Genomic DNA, 12551 nt, shown 5'->3' with positions numbered 1-12551 from the left:
AATGCAGCACCCGGTACCTCCGTGGATTCACACTGCAAACACCCAGGTTTACACTGGGAAGCAGCCAGGAGCCAAGAAGTTATCTCTACTTCCATGCAGAATAGGTAAAACAGAAAGAAATATGTACAGACAAGCAGGTCACACTGAGAATACACAAGCCCCGCTGCCTGCCTGCCCCTTGGTTCCTCAGTGTGGAGGTGGGAAATAAGTCCCCAGCAGGTCCCACGGATGCTGGAAACGCAGATTTGTGAAGATGCTAAAAATCCTCAGTTTAGTCCCGATTTGGAAAGCTTTGGGAAGAGCTTCAGAGCGCATCATGTTCTGATTATTTACTTCTCCAAGCTAAGGAGAGACCTACTTCACACACCGCCTCCTGGAGAGGCGGAAGAATCAGGCATGTAAAATAAGAAGGAAATGGAAATCGAGATGATAGCTCCTTCCCCTTCCTAATGGGTAATACTTACCTAATTATGCCCGCTTGCCACTTCCTTTCCCTGCTTTCTTTGAGATATTATGCAGAGAGAAATTTGTCCTAAAAGTTGTTACTTTCATTCAGAGGCATCCCTTTGAGCTGTTTGCCTTGTTAAGGCAGGCAAGGGCAGCGACTCCATTATAAGGGAGTCAAAAAACCCTCCTGAATGCCTCTGACAGGCGTTGGGTTTAGCATCCAGCTCCTGCTGTGCGTGGCTCACCTCTCTCACCTCCCTTCTCCATCCCTCCAGCTCCAAGGATGCCTCCTGCCTCCTGCCCTTGCTTGGCCAAGGTGAGCAGCTCCTGGTCTCTCGGAGCCCCTGCAGAAGCCAGGCAGGGAAAACCAGAGGGTGTAAAGATGCTCCGAGTCCAGCAGCCAAAATGACTCTGCCCTCAAGCAGATTCGGAGAGAAACCTGAGACTTGGTGGTCTCACGGTTGGTGGGATCCAAGGGGACACCCCACACCAGGCCCAAGTCCATGCCACCGTTTGGATGACTTCTCTCTAAACGCATCGGTGTCACAACCCCATATCCAAGCAGCTGGCTTCAGGTCAGGGTGCAGAAAAAGGGGTGGTAAAAGCAAAACACGACCCCCCCAGGCCCACATCAGGAGGGCTGACCTGACCAAAACATAGCAAGCTTTCCTGTGCCACAGCCGGCTTCCTTCCTTTCAGGAAAATCCCATTTAGTGCCATCCTTCATTCACCAGGAGTAGGAGAGGGGTTGGCACGTGCAGGACATGCAGGAGCATCTCCCACCTCAGCAGGGTGATCCCAAATGGATGCCCCACGCGACCCTACGCTAACGACTGAACACCGCACTTGCAGGATAGGTTGCAGGGGTTTCTGGCACAGGGAGGGGGGAGCATTTAGCCCTCTAGACCCCCACAGTGGACCCCCCCATCCTCCCCTCCACCTCCAACCTACACTTCCCTGGAAGGCCCCCTCTGCCCCCCACCCCGAGCCCTGCTCTTGCACCCCAGGTGTTTTTTTCTCTTCTCCACAGGGAGCCTGGCTTCCAAGAAGGAAAATACAAAGCCCAAAGGGATTGACTTCAAGCAATGAAACAGGGCTCTGCAAAGGAAGGTGTTTTATTCCTGCTTGAGGGAGTGCTTTAAAGAGCCTCCTTTTGTTTCCTTAAAGGCAGGGAAGGATGTTTCCCAGTCCGAGCCTGGCTGGCTGGGGAAGGTGGAGACCAAGAGGAATTCAAAGAACTTCAAGGGCCACACTCTGCAAGCAACAGCAGAGATTTCCCCACGCCCAAGTCCCTCCACATCCAGCATCCTGCACTGGTCCAGCCATTCCTGCATCCCTCCAGACCCTGCAGGGCTCGTCCCTCCAGGGGAGCATCTGCAGCGGCTGCACGGAGAACCCAGCGCCGCATCTGCAGCAGCTGTGCGAGGAGGGGCTGAGCCATCCCCCCCTGCAGCTACACCGAGCAGCCCTGAAACTTCACCTCCGAGTTGTTAATCCTGCATCGAGAAAAGCTGTGTTGTTTTCCCTTTTTTTTTTTTTTTTTTTTCCCACCAGGCATTTTCCAGGGAGTCCTTTAGAGCTAGGAGGGGAAGAAAGAAGAACTGCACAGCTAATCCCTGCTGCAGGCCTTCCCCTGCCCCAGCCAGAGAAGAAAAGCAGCCCCTGGTGCCTCCAGACATCCCTCCATCCTCCCAGCGTTCACCTCCTGGCCCCGAAGAGCCACCCCTCTGCAGCGGCTGCAGCAACCTCAGGGCTGCCAGGGTGTGAAGGACAGAAGGATGGAGGGAGGTTTCCTTGCAGAACCACCTCTGCAGCGCTGCCAGCTTCGAGGAGAAGCCAGGAACCCGGTGGCTGCAGGCAGGAGACCCAAGCGTCTGGCTTTACATCCCCACCACGCTGCCCGGCCGTGCGTTCCCCAAACCCGTGGCTGTGTACGAATGGGCTTCTTGCAGCAGCCCCTGCTGCAACTCGCAGCCAGAGCATTGCTCAGCACCCAGCTTACAGAAGATACACGCTCCTACCCACCTTCGCACCCATTCCTGGGGAGCAAGACCCCCCCGAAACAGGCTTTGTCCCACCCAGGGCAGCTGGAAAGCAATAGTTAGGGCAGGCAGAGCGATACCCTCAGCATCTCTTGTTCTCCTTGGCACCTTGCAGGCTGCAGCCAGCCCTGGGGGGGGGGGGGGGGGCTTCCCCTGCACAGCCTGGCTGAGTGCCCAGCTCCAGGGGGGGCTCAGGCAGAGCAGGAGCCTGGGACAGGAGCACCGGAGGAGCTTCCCTGCCTCCCAGTGCGGAGGGATGGGTTTGCAGAGAGGGGGGGACTCCAGCAAGCAAGGAGCAGCGCATGCAAAGAGATAAGAGAAGGTATTTACCAGGCAATCACTACAAGGTCCTGTGAATATAGTATTTGTGATGGATGAATAGACATATTATTACAGAACTTAATGCAAACCCTTTGCACCAAATGGTGACATGCGATTACTAGTTTGGAAATAACTAAGCTCATTATAATGAAACGCTTCACTCAAATCCCCCTCCAAAGGATGGATCTGACGAAGGAAGGAACCTGTGACGGGAACATACTGGGGGGATTTGTTTAACCAGATCAGCCCGCTGGGCCAGCACAGCACGGTTGCTTGCCTCCAGCATGGCTAAAGCCTGGATTGCCGGGAAGCGTAACCCACCAACCGGTGCGGACAGGTTGGGCAGTATCCCGCACCCGGCATCGGGCTCTTCTTGGCACAACCCTGCGTTTAAGAGATGAAAAGAAGCACCTTTCAATAATAAATAATAATGCTAACTATGTGTTTCTATAGCAACTCATCACCATAGCAGCTAAGCGCAGGAGGAAAACTCAGAGCTCATCCTGCCGTCTTCAGGGTGAGGAGGCAATCGCCCTCCTGGAGGTGGCTTCGGTGGCGGCAGAGCTGGGACTTAAACCAGCAAGTCACCCTCCAGGTTGTCCCTGAGCACTGCCCTCCCCAGGGTAGCTGTCTGGGAGGGGACTGGATGCTCTGGAGAGGTGAAGCCTGGGGTCCAAGGGGTGATGGAGGTATGCAGCCTCAAAAGCACCGGGCGTCAAAGTCATTGCAACCCTCCAAATGAGCCCTGGGGCTCCAGGGTGGCTGGAAGGGAAGGGGACTGTGGCATGGGAAAACCCCCCCTTCTTCCCCCCCCAGCCAGCCAGGAGGACACCACGAAGGGGAGAGTACAAAGGGTGAGACACAGCCAAAAGGAGGAAACGCCCAAAATTAGCTGTGCAAATACCCCCCCTGCAACACATAGACATCTCAGGGTAAAAGCTTACAAAACTCTACGTGTTGCTCTGCTTTTAGCAAGAACCAGAAATGTGCATCAAACCCCTGATCGATAAAAGGGCTTTGCCAAAACAGCCCAGAAACTCACTTTTATAAAGCTAGCAAGTCAAGCAGATGTGCCCATCCTAATTTGGGTGTGAGGTTTGGCGGGGGGTGGGGGGATGTCCCTTAAATTTCCCATTAAAGAAAAATCCAAGCAAAAACCTTTGATTAGGCGTGGTCATATTCCCAGCTCACCTCCTCTCCCTGTGGTGACAAAGCCTTTTCCTCCAATGTAGAACAGCCTCCTGCTCCTCACCACCTCTGCAAGCCTCTTCCCACCCAGCTGAAGAAGTTGACATTGCCCAGGGACGGGACAGTGGCCGTTAGTGACTATTAGCCCTGTACATGATGCTGTTCCTCAGGCTGCTGAGTGGGTTCCCAGCCAGAACCTCCCTGGTTTTATCATTTCACTTACTTAGAAAAAGTGAGTAATTTGTAAAGGTCATTAGAGCAAAATGACTATTTGATGATGGTTAAAGGGCCAGTCGCTTCTACAAGACCACCCCCATTTGACAGATGGGGAAACAAAAAGCCAAGGGACTTGCTGAGTGCCATGGGACAGCTCTCTGGCAAATCAAAGTCTCCCTTTGGCAGCCCAGAATAAGTTTCCCTAAAGTAAAATAAAGCTGTGTTGCACACCAAGCACTTGCTATTCCATCAATAGGCAATTGTAACAGGATACACCTCCTTAGTCTCTAAATGAGTTTTCTTTCCAGCACTACATTATAGACAAATCCCCTGCCACAAAAAACAAATAAATCCCTTTTCACAATCAAATATGCTCTAACCAAGTCAAACAGGGCCACACGCACGTGCGGCGAATGTGCAAACCTCTTCCCAACTTTCCAGCACGACCATCTTCCCTTCGGGGGGTGGGAGAAAGGCAAAAAGGAAGGGAAAGAAAGAACATTTAATAGAAGAAATGAAGTGGCAATTTCCCAGTTCAGCTGGGGATCAATATGTGGGCTCCTCGTGGTTTCTGTTTCAAAGGGGACGAGCTCTCACCGCCGAAGCCCAGACTGACGCAACGCCAGTGCTTGACTTATGAGTACTTCATCTCGGCAAGATATTTTTAATTTAAATCTTGCTGCAGTTGAGTACGAAGCCATCCAGGCTTTGATTTACTGCTAATTCCTCGCTCCGAATCCTATAACTCTAAACTCAAGTCACCAAACAGTTTAACGCCGAGACACTCACCAGCGAGGCTCTTCATGAATGAGCGTCAGGGGGCTGCGGGTGGCAAGTGCACGTTCCTCACTTCAGAAGAAACAACAAGTATATAAATATTAACCATCTACACGCAGTCCCGGAGTCCAGCATCACTTCACTATTTCAAAGGAAAACAATACTGGGATTAAAGAAACCTCCACCCCCCTCACGTTTCCCTCCCCATGTAGTGTTTTATGCTCAAGGAGAAATAACAAGCAGGTCGGGGTGGCTCATTTTGCAAACATTTGCATGCATTTGGTGCGGCGTTGGCTGCGAGGGTTCACCAAGCATCGAGATTTATTCCTCTGGCCCTTGCATGAGCTCAGAGGAGAGGGAAGCGTTTGAGTATATATCATGTAAATGCCTGTGATGGAAACCTATCCCATATTATCTGGATTAGATCCACACATTCGTCCTGTCAGAAGGACAAGGCAAATTCAAGTGCCAGTCACCATCCCTAGATTTATTGCCAATGGCTTGGTGGGAAAGCCCCGGCAGACCACTCGTGTATAGATAATATAGTTGGAAGGAAACTCAGAGATCGGGTATGGAAGCTGAGGGAGACGGCGACGCAAGTTTTCCCTTCTGGGTCACCAGTGCAAATCCAGCCATGCTCAGCACCAGTTTTTGTTTATCCCTATGCAAAAGAAGCCTGTGAATCTCAGCCTCTTGGCTTTTGGGTCTGGATTTCTGTTTCACAGCATGCAGTATTTAAAAAAACACTGGGAAGCCTTGTCAGCACAAAGCCTGGAGTAAACGCAAGTCACAGAGTCTGCAAATGACCTCTCTCTTTCTACTGAAATGCCCCCCAAGTAAGGTCAAAGCCACCAGCTGATAGGCAGCATAGTGGGGATGGAGGTTTCAACCCAATCACTGCTCCGGCTCAGGTCTTCAGGCTCTCCTCCAGCCCTGAGAACTTGGTGTCTTCTACAAACAGTAAGATTTGGGAGAGAAACACCTGGGAACATTATACTTCAGCAAAGAGTTGGCTTCCTCCATGGCTCCAGGAATCACCTTTGAAGAGCGCGTGTCCCCAGCAAGGTTCATGTTAGCTGGAGCACCGAGCTGCATGGACTAGGCATGTCTAAAACGAAATGACCATTGGGTTTCCAAACCAAAGGGTGCCCATTCAAAGCCTTCAGAGCGTCTCTCAGGGCTCACAGAGGGTTTGGGGTTTTTTGCAAAGGAAAGGGTTGCAGGACAGATGCCACACTACACTGGCTCCCATTGCAGGGGATGCGGGGCAGAGACTTGGCACCTCTTACCTGGGTGGCTGCTCAGCACCTTGTGAGGTGCAACCGAGCAAGGATGAGCCAAACACAGCAGAGCACATGCACCAACAAAGAACAAAGAAAACCAGACAGTTCTAGCGGGATGAGTCAAAAAAACAAAAACAACAAAGAGGAATGCCAGTTCCCGAAAATCACCACGCAAACTGTCAGTATCACATCACATCTCATTTTTGCAATGATCTCTCCATTCCCAAAGGTGATTAAAAGCATTTTGTACCCACTATTAAAGATACGGGAACTAAGGTTCATGAGAGCACAGCTGTCCCCTGGCCAATGCACTAACCCAAGATGATATTTTCTCATTTTAAAGCACCCATCTGTCATTTTAACTGGAAAAATTTCAGTCTGGGAAGTGTCCTGTTCTGGCCAAGCACCACTCTTGGCTGTTGAGGCATAGGCTCAAGGGCAGGGGACCGCTCACTGCTCCAACTACCACTTGGGGTTCAGTTTGTATTTCATGGGGGTGAGTGAGGATTCCCATCAATAAACGCAGACTGAGCCTTTTGCCTCTCCGTGCCTCAGTTTCCCAACCTGCCCCAGGGGAATGAGAACACTTTCTGTTTTAAAATACTTCAGATTTCTGAGAGAAAAACATCTGGGGAGCCCTATGTATTTATTTCCGTATTTTGGGTCGCAGGCTCCTTGAGAGCTCAAACATAAGGGATATAAAGTGCTTTTCACCCGAAGACAGTCATGCAGGGAAGCACACTCATCGCTGATACCCTGCAGTAAGTCAGTGGGTTGCCCAGACTCTGCACAGACGGGCGGTCTCATTGCTTTGGGTGCCTGGAGCGGTTGGTGTCCATTAACCGAGTCTTGCAAGCAAGAAGGAAGGAGTAAGAAAGAGCCCTCTGAAGCCTCTCGTCACCCTGGTGGGGACCAGAAAGGGCTTTTTATTTCAGCATCAAGCAGTTCGAGGGCTTTACTATGGGAAACAGCCATAATCCAAATTGCATCCCTAGCTGGGGAGGGGAATTCATGGGCAGGACGTGAGACTTTTGAGTCCCAGCACTGTGGCTGCAAAGGGGTGACACTGGGTCTCAGTCCCAGCTATGTGGGACCTCACTTGAAGGGGGTATAGTGAATAAGAAATCAAGAAGAGCCAAGTGACTCCTAGGACAGCATGCCATTCTGCTCAAAAACACCTGTAGGCAATGCCAAGCCGCAAACTCTGGCACCGCTAACTCCAAAACTCAAAAGCCCCACCTCTAACACCCTCCCCACGTAGGATCCCAACGCGGAGCACGAGCCTACCCTGCCAGCATCATTCTCAGCTTTTTAGGAAGCTTTTCAGAGTTCCTTTCCAAACAAGAAATTAATTCCTACGCAGCGTTAACCCTCAGCATACCCCAGTATCGTAAGACGTGCAAGGCTTTTCACCGTGGGGCGTGTGAGCGCGCAAATCAAACCCCAGCACTCCGGGAAGGAGGTAGGTTTTATTGCAACAGCTCAACATCGAGGAAATTGGAAGACAGAGACAAAGCAATTCAGTAAAAGGAAAAAGATGCAACACAAAAGGGGCTCCAGCATCCCTCCACCCTTCCTCACCCCACAGAAGTAGAGGAGTCGACGCAAAACGGGCTCCGGCAGCCCACTGTCCCCCGGGATCTGGCTGCCAAAGAGGGTTTCTGCCTTGCCGGCGGCAGATAGCCGCTCTCATGCCTGCGCCGAGCCCTTTGCTTTGCCACATTTCCAGGCTGTCTAGCACTAGGCTCGCTGCGGATGCAGAGAAGGATGCTGGCAGGTGAATGCATGAGGAAAGGCTCAAATATTTCCTCTCCCCGTGGAGAAGTTCAGCATCTCTCTTAGGATTTGCAATAGCACTCATTCCTCCGCTAGCCAGGTGCCGGATTGCACACTGAACAGATTTAACACCAGTCTTCAGCGCCTACAAGGCAGTTACAATCATCAAGCAAAAGCTTCCCAACGGCACCGTGTTTGATCATCAGCCTGTATTTTAAAACGCCCATCTTGGACATAAACAACACTTAGATCATGCGGCTGTCATTTATTTTGCATTTTATTGATATCGCCGAGCGCTGCGCATTTAAGATGGGACAGAAAGGAAAAGGCTTGGACTGGTCCTTTTGGAAAGGAGACACCCCCATGGAGGATGGGTCTGGGCAGAGGAGGGAAGAATATCCCAGGTTTTCCTGACGGGGTTGGGGTTGCATGTTTAAACCTGGCTGCACACGAAAAGCAGACACGCATCTGTTGCACCGCTTGAAGCCCAGCTCTAGTGAAGGGGGTCCCCCCCCCAAAACACACACACACACAAACACACACACACACACAAACACACACAAACACACTTCCCAAGGCAAGGAAACCGCAAAGGGAACGCTCCTGCTCGCATCCCCAAGACCTTAAGACAGTGGCTTAGCCGGGGGATGGAAGCACCTCATCTCACACCGGGAGGCACACGCTGTAATTAAAATCACAGACACGGCAAAGGCAAAAGCAACCCCCGTTCTTCGCTGGAACCACCCGCTCGTGGATTTAACCAGCTTCCCTAAACAAGACCCGGGTGAAACAGAGAGAAAGAAAATAAGTTAGCACGCTTTACGCCTTCCGAAATATCTGTGCAAGGCTGGTGCACGCTCAAGATAAGTCCCTAGAAGGCTGCGAGCGGTTTCATCGGCTGTAAAAAATCCCCTTGCCGCCGTCCCTTGTGTCCCCCCCCCCCCCCGAAGCAGAGCATCCCCCGGCTGTCCCCGGGGTCCCGGGCCAAACCTCCCCCCTCCGCACCGCTCCCCCCCCTCCTCCCCCCGACCTGGGAAGCCTGAGACCCCCAAACCCCCGCATCCCAAGCATCGCATCCCCGTGCCAGAGGGAAGCCATGAAAAAAAAAATAAAATAAAATAAATAAAAAATCAGGTGCGTTTCCAGCGAGCTCTTTGGCCAGGCTTAAGGGCTGGAAAGCAAAGGGGAGCAGAGACGGGGTGGAAGTTTTACGGGAGAGGAGCACGGCCACCCGTTTTCCACCTGGTCCCTTCTACTCAGGTGAGTCCTGCGGGTCCCACACCCGAATCCGGCTGGGCGACCGCTCCAGTCCTTCCCAGTACGGGGAGGGGAGCGGACGGGGCCCCAGGAGGAGGCTTTTTCCTCCGGGCTGGGGCTGGAGCAACCACATGCAACCGCTACAAACCCAAACAGCACTTAGCCCTGCTGGGGCTGAGCAAGTGGGTTTGTTTATTTGGGAGGAACTCATCTGCTGCCGGAGTATTATATTTCCACCAAAAAAAAAAAAAAAAAAAAAAAAAAAAAAGCCATGTGCGGCTCGCTGTTTAGATCACTTCTCCCTGTCTACAGCATTTAAGGGCATATGTCTGAGGAACGAAGAGCATCAATACGCAGGTTTCGGTTGCAGCACACACACGCACGGAGGGAGGGAGGGTTATCGGCGCTGAGTCCGCAGCCGGGATTTGGGCAAACTCTCCGGCACCTTGCAAGAAGGGAAAGGACGGGGAGGGTCCCCCCTTCCCTCCTAGGTGTTCCCCGCCGGGGGTGGCCCCTGTCCCCATCCTACCGGTCACCCGGGAGGGGCTGCTCCTCCCTAGGAAAAAAAATAAAAAAGGCTTTGCTTCCAACCCCGTCCAGCTGCAACCTCTTCGGGAGCAGGAAAAGTTTGTAAATGCCTCCAGCCCTTCGCCCGAAGAAAAAAAAAAAAAAAAAAAAAAAAATCCACATACACACACACCCTACACCCCCCCGGAGAGGAGGAAAATCCGCAGCCGCGGATGGCCGGAGGTGATGAGGGACAAGCGGCCACGCTGGAGCCGCTACCTCCGGGGAGAAAAGTTGAGCCTTGTGCATGGAAAAAAAGCCATCGGGGACTCGGGGGGGGGGGGGACACGACACACACACCAGGCACCACGTCCCCTCCGCTGCTACCCCCCCCCCCCCCAAAAAAAAACCATCCTCCCAAACCGACCCCCCCCCCCCCCCTCCGGCTCAAGCCGCTGTCCGCGGGGGTCCCTGCCCGCCAGCCCCGACCCCCTCCCCGCCACCCGGGGGTGGGGAGGAAGGGGGGGGGGGGGGGGCATCTCCCAGGGCCCCCCCAAATCCTGCCAGGTGCGGAGGGCAGGGACCGCTGACTCCCGGGGCATCCTCCGGGGCATCCTCCCGCTGCCCGGGCGGGGCGAGGGGGCTCCTTACCTGGGCAGGCTCCTCGCTTGCTTTGGGTGGGTTTTGGTATATATATATATATATATAAAAATTTTTTTTTTTTCTCCTCTCCTTTCCCCCCACTTCAGTCTTCAGAGCAGGCGCCGCATTGACACTGCAGATGGTCTCTGTGTGTGTGTGTGTGTGTGTGTGTCTCTCTCTCCAATCCCAAATACTCCACGGAGGCGGAACACGGAGCCCCTCTCTCAGCACTGGGCAAACCGTGTCTGGCTCGCCCAGAGCCGAGGGGGGGTGGAAGGGGAGGGGGGGGGGAGAACCGCAGCTCCAGTTTTCACTCCCCCCCCCCCCCCCCCAAATCACCCCCTTCCCTCCCTCCCCCAGCCCTCCCCCCCCCTCCCCGCCTCTAAATCAGCAAGGGAGTGGAAGGCAGGGGAGGGGGGGGAGAGCAAAGCCAGCCGAGCTGGCAGGAGGGTCGCAGGCAGGGGATGAGCTCCAGAACCGTGCCCGGTTCCTCCGAAGCCGGTTCCCGGTTCCTCCGAGCCCGGCTCCGCGGCGCTGGTTGCCCGCCGGGGAGGGCTCGCACTGCGGCTGTGTCGCCAGCCCTTCCTGCCCAGCCTCCCTCTCCAATGGTGGCTGCGGGAAAGGGTTTTGACACCCAGGCTCTTTTCGGCAAAAAAAAAAAAAAACAAAAAAAACCAACCCACAGACACACGCACACACACGCAACCCCCCACTTCTCTTCTCCCCCCACACCCCCAAAAAAAAATAAGCCGGAGAGGTGTGGAAGTGAGGTGGGAACGCGAGCCCAGCACGCCGGGGAGGGACAATAATAATAATTTTAAAAAATAAAAACGACAATAAAAATCCCTTTCTGGGTTTTTTTTTCCTCTTTCTTTCCTCTTTTTTTTTTTTTTTTTTTTTTTTGCAGGGAGAGTGGCCAGTCGCTCCTCCTTTCGCCAGCCCACCCACCTCTGGGAGAGGGGAGAAGGCGGAGGGGCGCAGGTTGTCCCTGGAGGGGGGACCCCCAAGCCGCTTTTCGTCGTCCTAAAGTTTGCAGGGGATGGGGATGGGGACGGGGACATGGACGGGAGCGGGGCCACCGCTCTCCCACGGCTGCAACTCCGGCTGCCTTGATTTCTCCTCCGGGTGCCTTCCCTCGCTCCTACTCACTACTGACACCTAGGATCTCTCCAGCCTGATTGGGCTAATTGGGAAATGTCGCTGCCCACCCGCCCCCCCCCCAAAAAAAAAAAAAAGAGAGAGAGAGAGAGAGAAAATAATAACCAACCTCAAGGAATCAAACGCATCTCTCTGGCTCCCTCCATCACCTTCCCCAGAAAAGCCCTTCCCGGCATCGCGGCTCTGGCTGGCATCTGCCTCCCTCTCCGCTCTCCGGTGTGTGCCCTGCTGCTCTCCTCCGGCCAGGACAGACCGAGGAGGGGAACGGATCAGAGCGGGCGAAGGGAGGCTCAGAAGAAGATCAATCTCTCAGCTTGGGTGAGCAGTAATCCTAGAGAGCGACCGCAAGCTGCTCCGCTCGCCGGGTCTTCAGTTAATTCCTGGCAGCCGCAAGAATAATAGTATTTTTTTTAAAAAAAAAAAATGCTCTTAGCGCTTATTGCCTGAGTTTTCTGTCCAGCAAGCTGCCGGCCTGGCTGCCCCACGAAGCAGACCCCACTCTACAAGTTCATTCCCCCCCCCCAGCCACGCAGAGACCTGAACTCCTCTCTGCAGATAATAGCAGGGCTCTCCTGGAGCCGAAAGCAGAGCTGGCAGCAGATGGTGGGAAGGAAAGCGGGGTTCTAAGGGCGTCGATAGCGGCACGTAGCAACAGGGCTGCCTCCCCGGAGAGATCGGGGAGCCCCGATGCCGCGAGGATGGGCGCCTCGCGAAGGTCTAGGGAAGAGGCGATGCGAAGGGGAAGCGAGACCTTCTCTGCTTTCGGAGGTGTTGGCCGTGCTCACGTCAGGGCAGGGAGGCGAAAACCCTGGGGGTGATCCCGCAGCTTCCCCCCTACCCCATAAAAGATGAAGGCATCCGGCAGGGATGCAGGGGGTGGCTGGTAAAAGGGGGTCCCGCCGCTGGCGGCGAGCAATAGCCGCGATCAGAGGCAGGG

At 53.8% G+C, this 12551-nt stretch overlaps 1 protein-coding gene across 1 annotated transcript in view; it reads right to left on the bottom strand.

The window, feature by feature from the left end:
- PLXNA4 (plexin A4) overlaps positions 1-11770 on the bottom strand; it is a 452832-nt gene extending 441062 nt beyond the window's left edge. The window contains exon 1 of the mRNA XM_049814131.1: positions 11724-11770. The gene's annotated coding sequence lies outside the window, so the exon portion shown is untranslated. The remainder of the gene's footprint in view (positions 1-11723) is intronic.
- Positions 11771-12551: the final 781 nt, after the last annotated feature.

The sequence above is a fragment of the Accipiter gentilis genome, chromosome 11 (assembly GCF_929443795.1).
Source record: "Accipiter gentilis chromosome 11, bAccGen1.1, whole genome shotgun sequence".
Lineage (NCBI taxonomy): Eukaryota > Metazoa > Chordata > Aves > Accipitriformes > Accipitridae > Astur > Astur gentilis.
Note: the sequence above shows the minus strand (reverse complement) of the source record. Positions and strands in the feature narration are given on the sequence as shown.